Here is a 13,467-nt window from a genome sequence, read left to right on the forward strand (position 1 = left end):
CTGAAAGTGAGAACAGGCTTCCACATGGCACTGTTGTAGCCGGCATCACAAGATATTTAAGTACCAGATGCGCTAAAGACTCATATGTCCCTTCATGCTTCAGCCACCATTCCAGAAGACGTGTCCATGCTGATGACAGGTTCTGCTTGATAACAATCCAAAGCAGAGCAGACCAACGCATGTTCAATTTCATCATCTGAGTCAGATGCCACCAACAAAAGGTTGATTTTCTTTTTTGGTGGTTCGGGTTCTGTAGTTTCCGCATTGGAGTGTTGCTCTTTTAAGACACCTGAAAGCATTCTCCACACCTCATCCCTCTCAGATTTTGGACAGCACTTCAGATTCTTAAATCTTGGGTCGAGTGCTGTAGCTATCTTTAGAAATCTCACATTGGTACTTTCTTTGCGTTTTGTCAAATCTGCTGTGAAAATGATCTTAAAATGAACATGTGCTGGGTCATCATCTGAGACTGCTATGACATGAAATACGTGGCACAATGTGGGTAAAACAGAACAGAATACATACAATTCTCTCCTAAGGAGTTCAGTCACAAATTTAATTAACGCATCATCAGCATGGAAGCATGCCCTCTGGAATGGAGGCCAAAGCATGAAAGGACATAGGAATGTTTAGTATATCTAGCACATAAATACCTTGCAATGCCAGCTACAAAAGTGCCATGCGAATGCCTGTTCTCACTTTCAGGTGACATTGTAAATAAGCAGCTGTCAGCAGTTCCACCCCAGAAATGTTTGTCTTAGCAATTGGCTGAACAAGAAGTAGGACTGAGTGGATTTGTAGGCTCTAAAGTTTTACATTGGTTCATTTCTGAGTGTAGTTATGTAACAACAAAAATCTAAAGTTGTAAGTTACAATTTCACGATAAAGCAATTGCACAACAGTACTTGTATGAGGTGAATTAAACAAGAGATACTGTTTTTATCATTTTTAGTGTAAATATTTGAAATAAAAATAATATAAAGTGAGCACTGTACACTTTGTATTCTGACTTGTAACAGAAATCAATATATTTGAAAATGTAGAAAAATATCCAAAAATATGTACTAAATTTCAATTGGTATTCTATTGCTTAACAGTGCAATTAATCACAATTATTTTGTTTACTCAGTTTTTTTTTTTTTAATCGCATGAGTTAACTGTGATTATTCAACAGCTCTACTTACAATCTAAACAGACAAGACAAAGAAAGGGTAGGAGGGGACACCCAAATACTGAGGGAAGAAAAGACTTCCCCAAGGTCATACAGCAGGTTATTGTAGAGCCAATAAAAGAACAAAGGTCTTCGACGTTCCAGTCCAATGTCCTGACCGTGCTATGTTTATCGTTTCTTTCCTTTTTTTCATTCCTTCACCTTGCAGCCCCATATAATATCTTTCTCTTTCCCTACATTGTTCTCTCTAACCTCTTTCCTTTCTTCTCCCCACTTCTCCCATGAAAATCCTTCTCCCTCTATCTCTCCCCGTTCCCTCAATACCTTTCTTCTCTTTTCTAACATATGTCATCAATCTCTCTCTTGCCCAGATCCATCAACTCTCACGTGTGGTTTAGAAATTTTATCCAGCACCTAATAGCTACACCTCTCCTCTGATATAACGCGACCCAATATAACACGAATTCGGATATAATCCGGTAAAGCAGCGCTCCGGGAGGGTGGGGCTGCGCGTTCCAGCGGATCAAAGCAAGTTCAATATAACACGGTTTCACCTATAATGCGGTAAGATTTTTTGGCTCCCAAGGACAGCGTTATATCGGGGTAGAGGTGTACTTGCCAGAGACTTATGTTAGATGAAGGGCCCCACTGACCAGCGGCAACACCTACATGAAAAGCTATTGCCTAACTACATAAGCTGCTGGGATATGGGAGAGTGCTGGGATTCCTACCAGTGTGCTCTTCCTCTGCCCCATCTTTTACATCAGGCCTGTTGTATTAATTTAGATGGAATATATGGGCTAATGATGTAACCAAAACCCAGTTACTATCCAACATTAAACAGTTTTAAACACAGACCGGGGTTTGGTATACAGAAACTTTAGCCTACTTAGTACCACGGTAAACACACCATTAAAATCCTTTTAACCTTTTTTTAAAGATGCAGAAGAAAAAGAAAAGCAATTAGCTATTTTGAAACAATGTATTAAATAAGGCTTTCATTTTAACAAAATCCCTTGTGCTCTTTCCCTTTAGCTGGTACGAGTCTTTAGAAGAAAAAACCCTCATTAGGATTGCATTAAAGATGGTCTTAACTGTCCTTTTGTGGAAAAGAGAAGAAGAAGTTAGTAGAGATGGACTGGAGCTGCTGTCACTGTTGTTAAAGTCTGATCCTGTTTCCTAGAAGACCACACAAGAGGAGAGAGAAAAGAATAGCAAAGCTAGAAAATGCAGCTTCAATCTCTGGGCTTGACTTTCATTTGCAGCCTCACTGCTGGAAAGATACAGGCAGAGCCCACAGTCTTATCAGACACTCAGAGACCTGGCAAACCTCTACCAACATCTGGCTGTTTTGGGCATTACTTTTAGTTGCCTCTTTAGTCACAGGCTTACAGCAGTGTTGTAAAATATTCAGTCTTGGCCAGCAGAGTCAGACACTTATTAGACAAAAAGAAAATGGAGATTGATAGGAAAGAGAAGAAAGAAGATAGGAAAGGAAAAGGACACATTGGTGGGCTGGCTGGGTGGATAAAAGAGACAAAGTTTCACATCCCAGGTGGTGGTTGGGATTCAGAAAGAGCTGGTGGAGATGGTGATGTTATCTGGTCAGGACACCTTTCAGGATTGGGATGAAGCAGGTCTGGAATTCAAGGAGATGGTAGGGGAGGCAGCCATGATGGTGAAGCTTGCTCCAATAGTCAATTTTTTTCCTGAAGTATCTGACCTTAAGGACCCCAAAAGGGAGTTATATGTGGAACAGTCTGGTCCTCTAATTATTTTGTCCACCAATTAGGCCTCATTCCCAACACATCAGTTTTGGTTCACTGATTTCTGAGTCCACACTTTTCTTGTTTACCAAATATGATCCTAACACAGTACTTGAGTTATACCAGGTGGCTTTTTAATTTGGACAAATTCAGTTTGTCTGTCTGTCTCCCTTACGCATCTTTTCCCATCAACATATGTTGTTATAGGTTACTGTGACCTTTTATAAACTTACACTCGCTTTTCACAGTTGAACTCACAATCAGAGTAAATTTGTAGGCCCAAATATCACCACAGGCCTCAAGTAGTAATTATCCAGTAAGTTTAATGCTCCCCAGCCCCTAATGGCTACAGAAAAGGCAAACGGACATTTTGTCTCCCTATTTGCCACCTGGCTGCTGTGAGGGTTTAAGAGGAGAATCTACCCTTCATCTAACCTTTGTTTTCAAGGCCTCCTTCCCACCAAACAGGTCCAGCATTTGCCTCAGCTGCTATTCATATTTTTACCCTGCATCTGCAAAGTAAAATTAAGCAGGGTTCTGCATAAACACAGTGATATTTACAAGAGTTTGTAAACACTTTGCATTCTGCTACCTCTCAGGGAGAGCTATGAGGAGACTCGGAAGAAGCAATGAATGGTCTGTCTGCAGAATCAGTGAAAGTACTGCACTGATTTACAGACTTTCCACATGTGGAAAGTTGTCTTTCCAATCGTAAGAGCCAGAAAATTATTTTTTTAAAAATAAAGTTTATATAATAGCCAATGACATTTCTTCAAGAAAGCTAAGTATTCTCTATGAGTGGATCTTTCAAGCCCTGCCTATCAGAACTTTTATTTAAAAAACCTCATTTCAATTCATAAGAATTCTGCCTGAAAACAGAAGTTGATTTCAGGCTGCTAGAATTTATTTGTCACAATACAAGACAGCTGTGTACATCAAGTCTTAAATTTAAACTGAATTTCAAATAAAAGATTATCATCATGATAATGCACTTGCTAAAGGCTACAAAAGTTTCTTGATTTGCAGATTTGTACCTATGCGATCAAATATTGTACTAGAAATGACGGAATGTTCAGATGTCTATGCTGCTCTGGGATAACCACTATTCTAATAACGACAAGATACCTCATTGTGAGCAGTTCGGACAAAAGTTTAGAGATTTACAAAGTGGAGCAGGGTAGTTCCTTACTGATGTTTACGTGCACAATGTTTCTTCCACTTCAAACACAGGTGAAACTCAAAAGGTAGAAACTCCTTTGTTAAAAAATGCTTCTAGAATACACATACTCTTTAAAAGTACCAGAAGAGAGCTCATTCCACTTGGCACATTCTTATGCAAAATATCACTCAGGCCTATGTAAAAATCTTACTCTACCTTTTAATCATACAACCATTAAAGATGAACAAGCATAACCACTGCAGCATTAATAACCAAACTCTCACAAAGGAAGAATAATACCTTGCCCAATAGCCCATGAATGTACCCAGCACAGTAACTCCCTTCAATAATAAGAATCCTCAGATTTGGACTAGTAAAGCATTCTGGTCCATAAGAATACAGGGTAACATTTTCAAAAGTGCCTAAATGACTTAGAATGCAAGTTCCATTTTCAGAAGTGCCTAAGTCCCACTAAAACACACTTTTGAAAATGTTATCCATAAGCAAGAACGGCACAGGATCCAAGCCTCTCACAAGCTCTCTTCTTAATGAGGAAGCAGGATTAAAGGGAGGATAGAAGGATTAAAGGGAGATGGGTGAGTTTGACAGATGGGAGGAAGTGTTAATCAACCTGTGCACACTATCAATATGTGTCCTAATTAGTTCACTTCAAGTCTTGTGGCAAGTCATCTGTTTGCTTTTTGTATTTCAGACTTATTTTTCCTGTTGGTAAGCAGCAAAGAGTCCTGTGGCACCTTATAGACTAACAGATGTACTGGAGCATGAGCTCCCGTGGGTGAGTTCCCACTTCGTTGCGTCCAACGAAGTGGGTATTCACCCACGAAAGCTCATGCTCCAATACGTCTGTTAGTCTATAAGGTGCCACAGGACTCTTTGCTGCTTTTACAGATCCAGACTAACACAGCTACCCTCTGATACTTTTCCTGTTGTAACAGTAGTCATTTGTAATTATTGTTGTCGAATGATAACTGTAATAGACAGAGTCATGGGATCATATGTTTATCACAGAACTGAGTTGTAACATTTTGGAGATCAACAAGAGTATAAATGAGCCTTTAAAAATAAGGTTAGATAAACGCACAGCTGTGTAGACTGTTGGTATAAATAAAATGAACCATTTAGCAACTGCATTCAGGCCAAGCAGGTATTTATACCCACAGTATAGTGAACACATAAGCTATTAGGTTTCAGAGTGGTAGCTGTGTTAGTCTGTATCAGCAAAAACAACGAGGAGTCCTTGTGGCACCTTAGACTCTAACAAATTTATTTGGGCATAAACTTTCGTGGGCTAGAACCCACTTCTTCACATGCATTGAGTGGAAAATACATTAGCAGGTATAAATACACAGCACTTGAAAAGATGGGAGTTGTCTTACCAAGTGGGAGGTCAGTCTAATGAGACAATTCAATTAACAGTAGGATACCAAAGGAGGAAAAATCACTTTTGTAGTGGTAATGAAAGTGGCCCATTTCAAACAGTTGACAAGAAGTAACAGTAGGGGGACATTAATATGGGGCAAATTAGGTATCCTACTGTTAACTGATTCAAATCACAGCATCCCAACTGGTTAAAAAAAAATGTTATCAAAATGACATGAATGACAGTCAATTATAGGTTTCAGAGTAGCAGCCGTGTTAGTCTATATCCGCCAAAAAGAACAAGAGTACTTGTGGCACCTAGAGATACAAATTTATTTCAGCATGAGCTTTCTGTGAGCTACAGCTCACTTCTTCAGATGCATGAATGGAACACACGGACAGGAGATATTGTATACATACAGAGAACATGAAAAGTGGAAGTTGCATACAACAGGAAGAGTCTAATCAATGAGATGAGTTATCATCGCAGGAGAAAAAAAACTTTTGAAGTGATAATTGAGATACCCATAGAAGGTCAATTATACTAATTCACATCTTCATTTTAATATTGAAAGCAATCTTCCTTTCTGATTACTTTAGAAACACTTGTTTATAACAAACTCTAGCCTTCTAAATAATTAAGCAATTAATTTGCAAACTCTAGAAGACATAAGGTGATAAGTAAAAATCAGCTTGCAATGTCAAGAACAAATCCCTGTCAAACCAATCTGTTAGCTTTTCTTTTTTTTTTTTTTGGACAGGAAACGAGCCTTTGGACTAGTGGGGGAACAGTAGACCTGGTATATCTTGCTGTAAGTTTTTGAATATAGTTTCACATGACCGTCTCATAAACAAACTAGGGAAGGCAATCTAATGGAGCTACTACAAGGTGGGTGCAAACTGGTTGGAAAACCATTCCAGACAGTAGTTATCTGTGGTTCAGTCGATGCCGGAAGGGCATATATGAGTGGGGTCCCACAGGGATCAGTTCTGGGTCCATTCTGTTCAATATCTTCATCAAATGATTTAGATAATGGGCAATAGGAGTACATTATAAAAGTTGCGGATGAATACCAAGCTGTGAGGCACTGCAAGTGCTTTGGAGGACAGACTAAAAATTCAAAATGATCTGGACAAACTGGAGAAATAGTCTGAAGTTAAAATGCAAAGTCCTCCATTTAGGAAAGAAACATTCAGGTTGCACACATACAAAACAGGAAAATGACTGCCTAGGAGGAGTACTGCATGAAAAAGGGATCCGGGTGGTCATAGTGGACCACAGCCAAATATATCAAACAGTGTAACACTGGTTGCAAAAAAAAGTGAATATATCATTTCTGAGATGTATCATCAGGAGTGCTGTAAGCAAGACATGAGAAGTAATTCTTCCTTTCTACTTTGGTGCTGATTTAGGCCTCACCTCGAGTATTGTGTCCAGCTCTGGGAGCGCACATTTCAGGAAGATGTGGACAAATTGGGAGAAAGTTCAGGAGAAGAGCAACAAAAATGGATCAAAGTTCTAGAAAAAGATGACCTTTGAGGGGAAGATTGAAAAAAAATGGATTTGTTTTAGTCTAGAAAGAAAAGATTGAGAGAGACATGATAACAGTTTTTCATAGTACATTAAAATGTTGTTAACAAAGAGGAGGCAGAAAAATTCTTCTTAACCTCTGAGGATAGGACAAGAAGCAATGGGCTTCAATTGCAGCAAGGGAGGTTTAGGTTGGACATTAAGAAAAATTTCCTCATTGTCAGGCTGGTTAAGCATTGGAATAAATTGCCTAGGGGAGGCTGTGGAATCTCCATCATTGGAGATTTTTAAGAGCAGGTTAGACAAACACCTGTCAGAAATTGTCTAGATAATACCTAGTCCTGCCAAGAGTGCAGGGGACTGGACTAGATGACCTCTCGAGGTCCCTTCCAGTCCAATGATTCCATGAAAAGCCTAAATTTCAGAAGAGACCTATCCCAACAAAAAATTACAAAAACTTTTAAAACGTCTTTATCAATAAAAAGAGGGGCCAGGGAAAAAAAAAGACATAGACAAAAGCCCTCCTTCTGACAGCTATCTGACATTTATAAACAGAACTCTAATGAGACCTGAGGCAAACTCAAACGCACCAACAATCAACAGTGAATTCAACGTAACTCACAAATGATAACCACAGACTAATAGTCCTTAATTTTCTTTCAGAAGCCCCTGTAGTATAAGCCTAGTGAAGTACCAGTTTTATTACTTTAGCCTCACTGCTGAGTAGCAAATTACTTCTTTAAAGAGATTAAGCTGAGAAGCTGACCAAAACCAAGTGCAGATGTCAGAGAATTGAAAAAGGTGCTGGGCACTAAGAACTAGTGGCACCTGAACACAGCAGGAAAGCAGAACAAACCAAAAACAAGGTACAGAGCATAACCAAAATGCATGGATACAACAGACAAGAAGATCTAAAGTGCTTAACAACATAATGGAGCTGGCTAGAAGAAAGGTTTATAGCAGGAAAAGGATAGTCTACACAGCAATATAGCTATTGTAGCTAATGCTACATAATAAGGACAAAACCTTATCAGGATCCAGTGAAGAGTTGCAGCAAATGGCCTATGAACCCCAATCTTTTGCAAAGGACTCCATCACTGAAGACAATCAAGCAAAAACTGACGGTCAGGGAAGGAAGTAGCATTTATACTTTGCAGGGGCCGGCACACAGCAGTCAGTAGGGGACCTGGTTCATGCTTTACGCCATTAATGTTGCTGTCAAAGGTCAAAAAAATTTACAAGCACTAGAAAAGTTTCATTTCTCCTGCACTAAGAAGATAAGACCCAAGAATAAGAATTCTGCACAGACAGCATTCCCAATAGAAGTGATATTCCAGTGAAGGAGACATTTATTTCAGAATGACAGGGCAAGGACCATTCAGCTAATCCAACAATTTGATTGCTGAGACATTCCTTAAAGGTGATGAGCAAAGGAAAACAATAGGCTTATACCCTTTTCCCTTTCTTTATGATGTATAAATGGATGTGAAAAGTTTTGGTTTAGGTTTTTTTTTTAATTTATTTTTTAATTTTGGAAATATAGGTCCTATTTAAGCTGGAAGACTATATAATGACTGGAAAACTAATGAAATGGTGATATTGGAAGAACTAAACTAATGAAAGTTTAGCTACCAAGAGGGGACAGGATTTCTAGTCAGAAACTTCTAAGGTAAAACATAGCTGGGGGGGGAGGGTGGAGAGGAAGGAGAGACTTTAAAAAGATACCTAACTTAACAAAAGCCTTTCAGGCCTTCTTTATACATCATAAAGAAGCAAAAGAGGGCATAACCCATTTTTAAAAAATCCTTTGCAGATCACCTTTAATGCTCCTCAAATTTTTTTTTAAATAAAATGAGGGTGGGCCACACTCTTCAATGCTGTGGGCTGGATGCTAATTTTGGGCCAACTGCATGGGCCAAATACAGAAATAGAATTCCAGTTTCTAGAATCAGATCATTTATTTCAGTTTCACATTTGGCCATTAAGACATGAATGGTGTTAAGTAGTAATAAAATTAAATACATGTCAGAGAATAGCTCACTCTTAGTACAAACACTGAGTAAAACGTTTTTCTTGCATGAATATCTCAATTCAACATCAATATTCATTGCTGCAAGTCAGAGACAGCAGCAGAGGATGTTGCTCTCCGGCTTACTGCAAAGTTTTGACTTGACGTTTCATTGCTGAGAATGTGCTTCCGCAAATGTATGTGCTTCCAAACACTGAACAAAACTTCAACACAAAGTCTAATTTAACAGATTTCCCACAAAGTGCCTCGTGGTGCATGATGCAGTGGTGTCATAAGTAGATAGGTAAGGGTTAATTTTCTTTTACCTGTAAGGGGTGGACAGGGGGGAATCAAGCACCTGACCAGAGGACCAATCAGAGAACTGGATTTTTTTTAAAAGTCTGGAGGGAAAGGAACTCCGGGTCTTTGTTTCCCGGCTATGGGAAACAGCTTTTCTGCTAACTCCAATCTTCTTTCTAATATTCTACTATCAAGTGTGAGTACAAAGGAAACCAGCAATAGGCTGTTATGTGCCTTTGGTTTGTATTTACATGGGTGTAATTTGCTGGACTGGTTTAATTTTGGCTATTTTTAAATCAGACTGTTTAATTCTATTTTCTTATAAGCCTATCTCTGTATTGAATTTCTTTAATGCAGTGTTTAGTATATGTAAGCTCTTTTATATAAAGTTTTCTTTTTAAAACTGTGGAGTTTCTTTTCTAGTGAGGCAAGGGGGATAGAAATCTCTGTGCCTGAGCTCTGTCTATCCCTGTGACAGGCTAGGGGGGAGGGGAAGCCTAATGCGCTGTGTTTACTTCTCTATTGTCCCCGAGGCCGCGGATAAAAGCTATCGCGGAAGAGAAGAGAGAATCAACTCTGTTCTCTGGTTTTAAAGGTCTTGTCTTTGTGTAAGACGGATGACAGGTTTCTTGGTATTGTGATGTAAAGAGATTACATCAACTCCCTCAGGTTGCTCCAGTAGCGAGAACGGCTGAGAGGAGGGGGGAGGGAAGTAGATAATTCCGCTTGCGGTAAGACTCAGACTTCTAGTCTTGGGTCTTTCCAGTGGAATGTTGTGGAGGGCAGAGAGGGATCCCCCAAGGAAAATTTGGGAAACCCGGGCTGATAGGAGCCAAAATCCTACTTGGTGGCAGCGAGATAAGATCCAAGCTGGTACAAGCTTGGGGGAATCATAGTAAGCACCCAGATTTTGGACGCTAAGGTCCAGATTTGAGACAGACGCTTACCACAAGTGGAGAGTAAGACATTCAGCTCCATTTTGTCTCAGCAAACCTACTAATCCACCTTTACTGCTGGTCATTGCTTTGGCACCATCTGTGACTATGCACAAGCACACTTGGGAACTGCCATATTTTCTCACAGCAGAAGCAAGTACCTTGTAAATCTCCACCTACTTTGTACTACACTTGAGTCAAACTAATTCCAGTATCTTCTCAAGCACAGAGAAATCCTCATCAATAGTTCAGATGAAAATTAATAGTGGGCTGAAGTCACTGGTATCAATGCTCTCATCTAGAGCTAAGTATGTACATTTTTCAGCAGCTGTCTTGAGTTTTGAGGACATATTATTGTTCATGTCATTTACCCTCCTTGCTACAGTTTGGTGAGACAGTGACACTCAAAATCCTTTTCCATTTTTCCATTTTCAAATGCATGAGTCATCTGGATCGCACACCTTTTTTTACCACATGACCATCCCTAAAAAGCTTTTTACATCTCACCAGCTCAGGGTTTCTCAAACAGGGGTCACCACTTGTGCAGGGAAAGCCCCTGGCGGGCCGGGCCAGTGTGTTTACCTGCCCTGTCTGCAGGTCCAGTCTATCGTTGCTCCCACTGGCCATGGATCACTGCTCTGGGCCACGGGGGACTTACTGGCCGCCGCTTCCAACAGCTCCCATTGGCCTGGAGCATCAATCCGCGGCCAGTGGGAGCCGCGATCGGTTGGACCTGCGGACAGGGCAAGTAAACACACCAGTCCGGCCCGCCAGGGGCTTTCCCTACACAAGCGGTGACCTCTGTTTGAGAAACCCTGCTTTAGCTCAAGGAAGACCTCATAAGATGTAGTCAGACTTGCGGGTCATGCAGTTGAAGATTTCATCAGTATGTGCCTCTGCTTTGAAGTTTGTTTTTCCCAAGTCCTTAACATGAGTGATACAAGACTCTTCAGTGTACCTCTCGCATTTGGTCTTCTATAGCATGCTGTAATGTTGGGTGATATACTCCTTCCACACAACTATCACTACCAACTACACAAGACTCTGTGGTTATCTATTACTTTCAATGAACAAGTCATCTTGTTTAAATCCACTTAGTGTCAAAGTGTCTATTCTCCACATAGACTTTTCTTAATGCAGCAGTTGCATTTACTTGTTCCCTTGCACTTAGATTACCTTTGCACCACTTTTTAATGTGCTGTGTTTAAAATTAATGGACCACACACCACAAGAAACACAACAGGCAGATATGCTTTGGTTGTCGACCAAAGAGAAATGATCGTTTGTCTTTGCTATATCTCAGAAAAAACACATCAAGGCAGGGTGCCACCAGAGATCTTTCAAATAGTTGGCACACTCTTCCCACTCCTGATACAAGATGTGTGCGCTGGTCTTCTATGGCTATGGGCATCTGAATCTAGCCATAGCTCAGACAGAAGCAAAAACTCCTCATAGCCTGTGAGCCTTGTACCAGCCCTTGGCAGAGAAGGTCCCAGTTGTCCTTTCAAGGTTACGTGCACACACACACCCTTCTATTCTCTCTCCCATTGCACCTCGCACATGACCTCTCAGACTGGACAAACTTGTGCTCAATGAGAGAGCTGGGAATTACTTAGGACAGATCAGGATTAGTCTGGTCATGTAGTTCATTCAGCTGTTTAATTTATGTCCATTGGGAAGGAAGAAACTCAAGAATATGGCAGCTGCATTAGAGAGAGAAACCAAGGAGTCCATCACTGAGTGCTGTCAGAAACACAAGACACAGGGCTTTAAGTATGGGGATTGGAGGGAGAGCAGAGTGCAGGGCTGGTTAGGGTTGCTCCTGTTAATAAAGACTACTTCACCCCATACTGATTGCAAGAGATGGCACTGATCTTCAGTCGGTATATTCCCACTCTTGCAGTGACATCCTGGCATGTGCCCGAGACCCACTCTACAAAATGGCATCCTCCATGCATCATGACCTCATACTTATGGGGCATACAAGGCCGTGCCACATGAAGGACACTATTTTGTAGAGTAGGTCTCAGGCACATGCAGCATTTCACTGCAATGCTCTAGATCTGCCACACATTCTAGGCAGCTGCCACTGAACACATTTGGGGGCTAGACTGAATAATCCCACAAGGCTGAATCCAGCTCACGGGCTGCCATCTGGACTACCCATACAAGTGACTATGGCACCTTTTGAAAATGTTACTCTAAGTGGCTTGGGAGCCTAAGTCTCGTATAATGTGACAGATACTTTACAAGCTTCAGTCCCAGTAACTCCTAAGGGTCAGATATGAAAAGGCATTTAGGCATCTAAAGATGCAGATCAGAACCTAGAGGAATTTTCAAAAGCACATGGGTGCTTAACTCCCATTGAAAGCAATGGATGCTAGGCATCTAAATGCTTCTGAAATCAATGGGTGATCCTAGTCACTTTTGAAAAATCTCATCAGGCAAAAATCTGCATTTTTAGGCATCTAAGTATCCTTAACATTTTGGCCCTAAGTTCCATTTTGAAATGAGACTTAGGCCTTGTCTACACGACAGAAGTAAATCGAAGTTATCTAAATCAATTTTATAAAACCGAATTTATAAAATCGATTTAGAGCGTCCATACCTAAAATCTAAAATCGAATTTGTGCGTCCATGGCCCACGTCTTGCGTCGATTTCAGGAGCGGTGCACTGTGGGTAGCTGTTACACAGCTATCCCATAGTTCCCACTTCCTGGTTGACAGCCCAGTGCCTGCTGGGACCAAAAACATTGTCCCGGGTGGTGCTGGGTACAGCCTCACCCCTCCCTTTGTGAAAGCAGCAGCCAACCATTCCGCGCCGTTTTTCCTGGGTGAAGAGAGCAAACGCCATAGCACAGCAAGCATGGACCCTGCTGAGACCATGGACCCTGCTGAGACCATGGAAACCTGCTGAGACAGTGACGCAAATCATGCAAGTTTTAAACAGCTCGCGCACTCTCGCTGCTCTATGCTGAGACATGACCTGCAATTCAGGAGGAGAGGGGGAGGAGGAGGAGGAGGAGGAGGACTTGGAGTTGAGAGGCAGCTGCGCACCGACAAGAGCGAGATGATGATAGATGATGTAGAGACTGATCTCTCCCTAACCGCAGGACCCAGCATTTTGGAGCTACTGCTGGTAATGGGTCAGCTTCTGCCATTGAACCCCGATTTTGGGCACGGGAAACAAGCACAGAACTGGTGGGACTGCATAGTT

At 41.1% G+C, this 13,467-nt stretch overlaps 2 protein-coding genes across 3 annotated transcripts in view; one reads left to right on the plus strand and one right to left on the minus strand.

Moving 5' to 3' along the window:
* ADAM17 (ADAM metallopeptidase domain 17) overlaps positions 1-13,467 on the plus strand; it is a 443,735-nt gene that overhangs the window by 209,763 nt on the left and 220,505 nt on the right. The window lies entirely within an intron of this gene.
* ASAP2 (ArfGAP with SH3 domain, ankyrin repeat and PH domain 2) overlaps positions 1-13,467 on the minus strand; it is a 192,536-nt gene that overhangs the window by 31,984 nt on the left and 147,085 nt on the right. The window lies entirely within an intron of this gene.

Source organism: Chelonoidis abingdonii, chromosome 3 (assembly GCF_003597395.2).
Source record: "Chelonoidis abingdonii isolate Lonesome George chromosome 3, CheloAbing_2.0, whole genome shotgun sequence".
NCBI lineage: Eukaryota > Metazoa > Chordata > Testudines > Testudinidae > Chelonoidis > Chelonoidis abingdonii.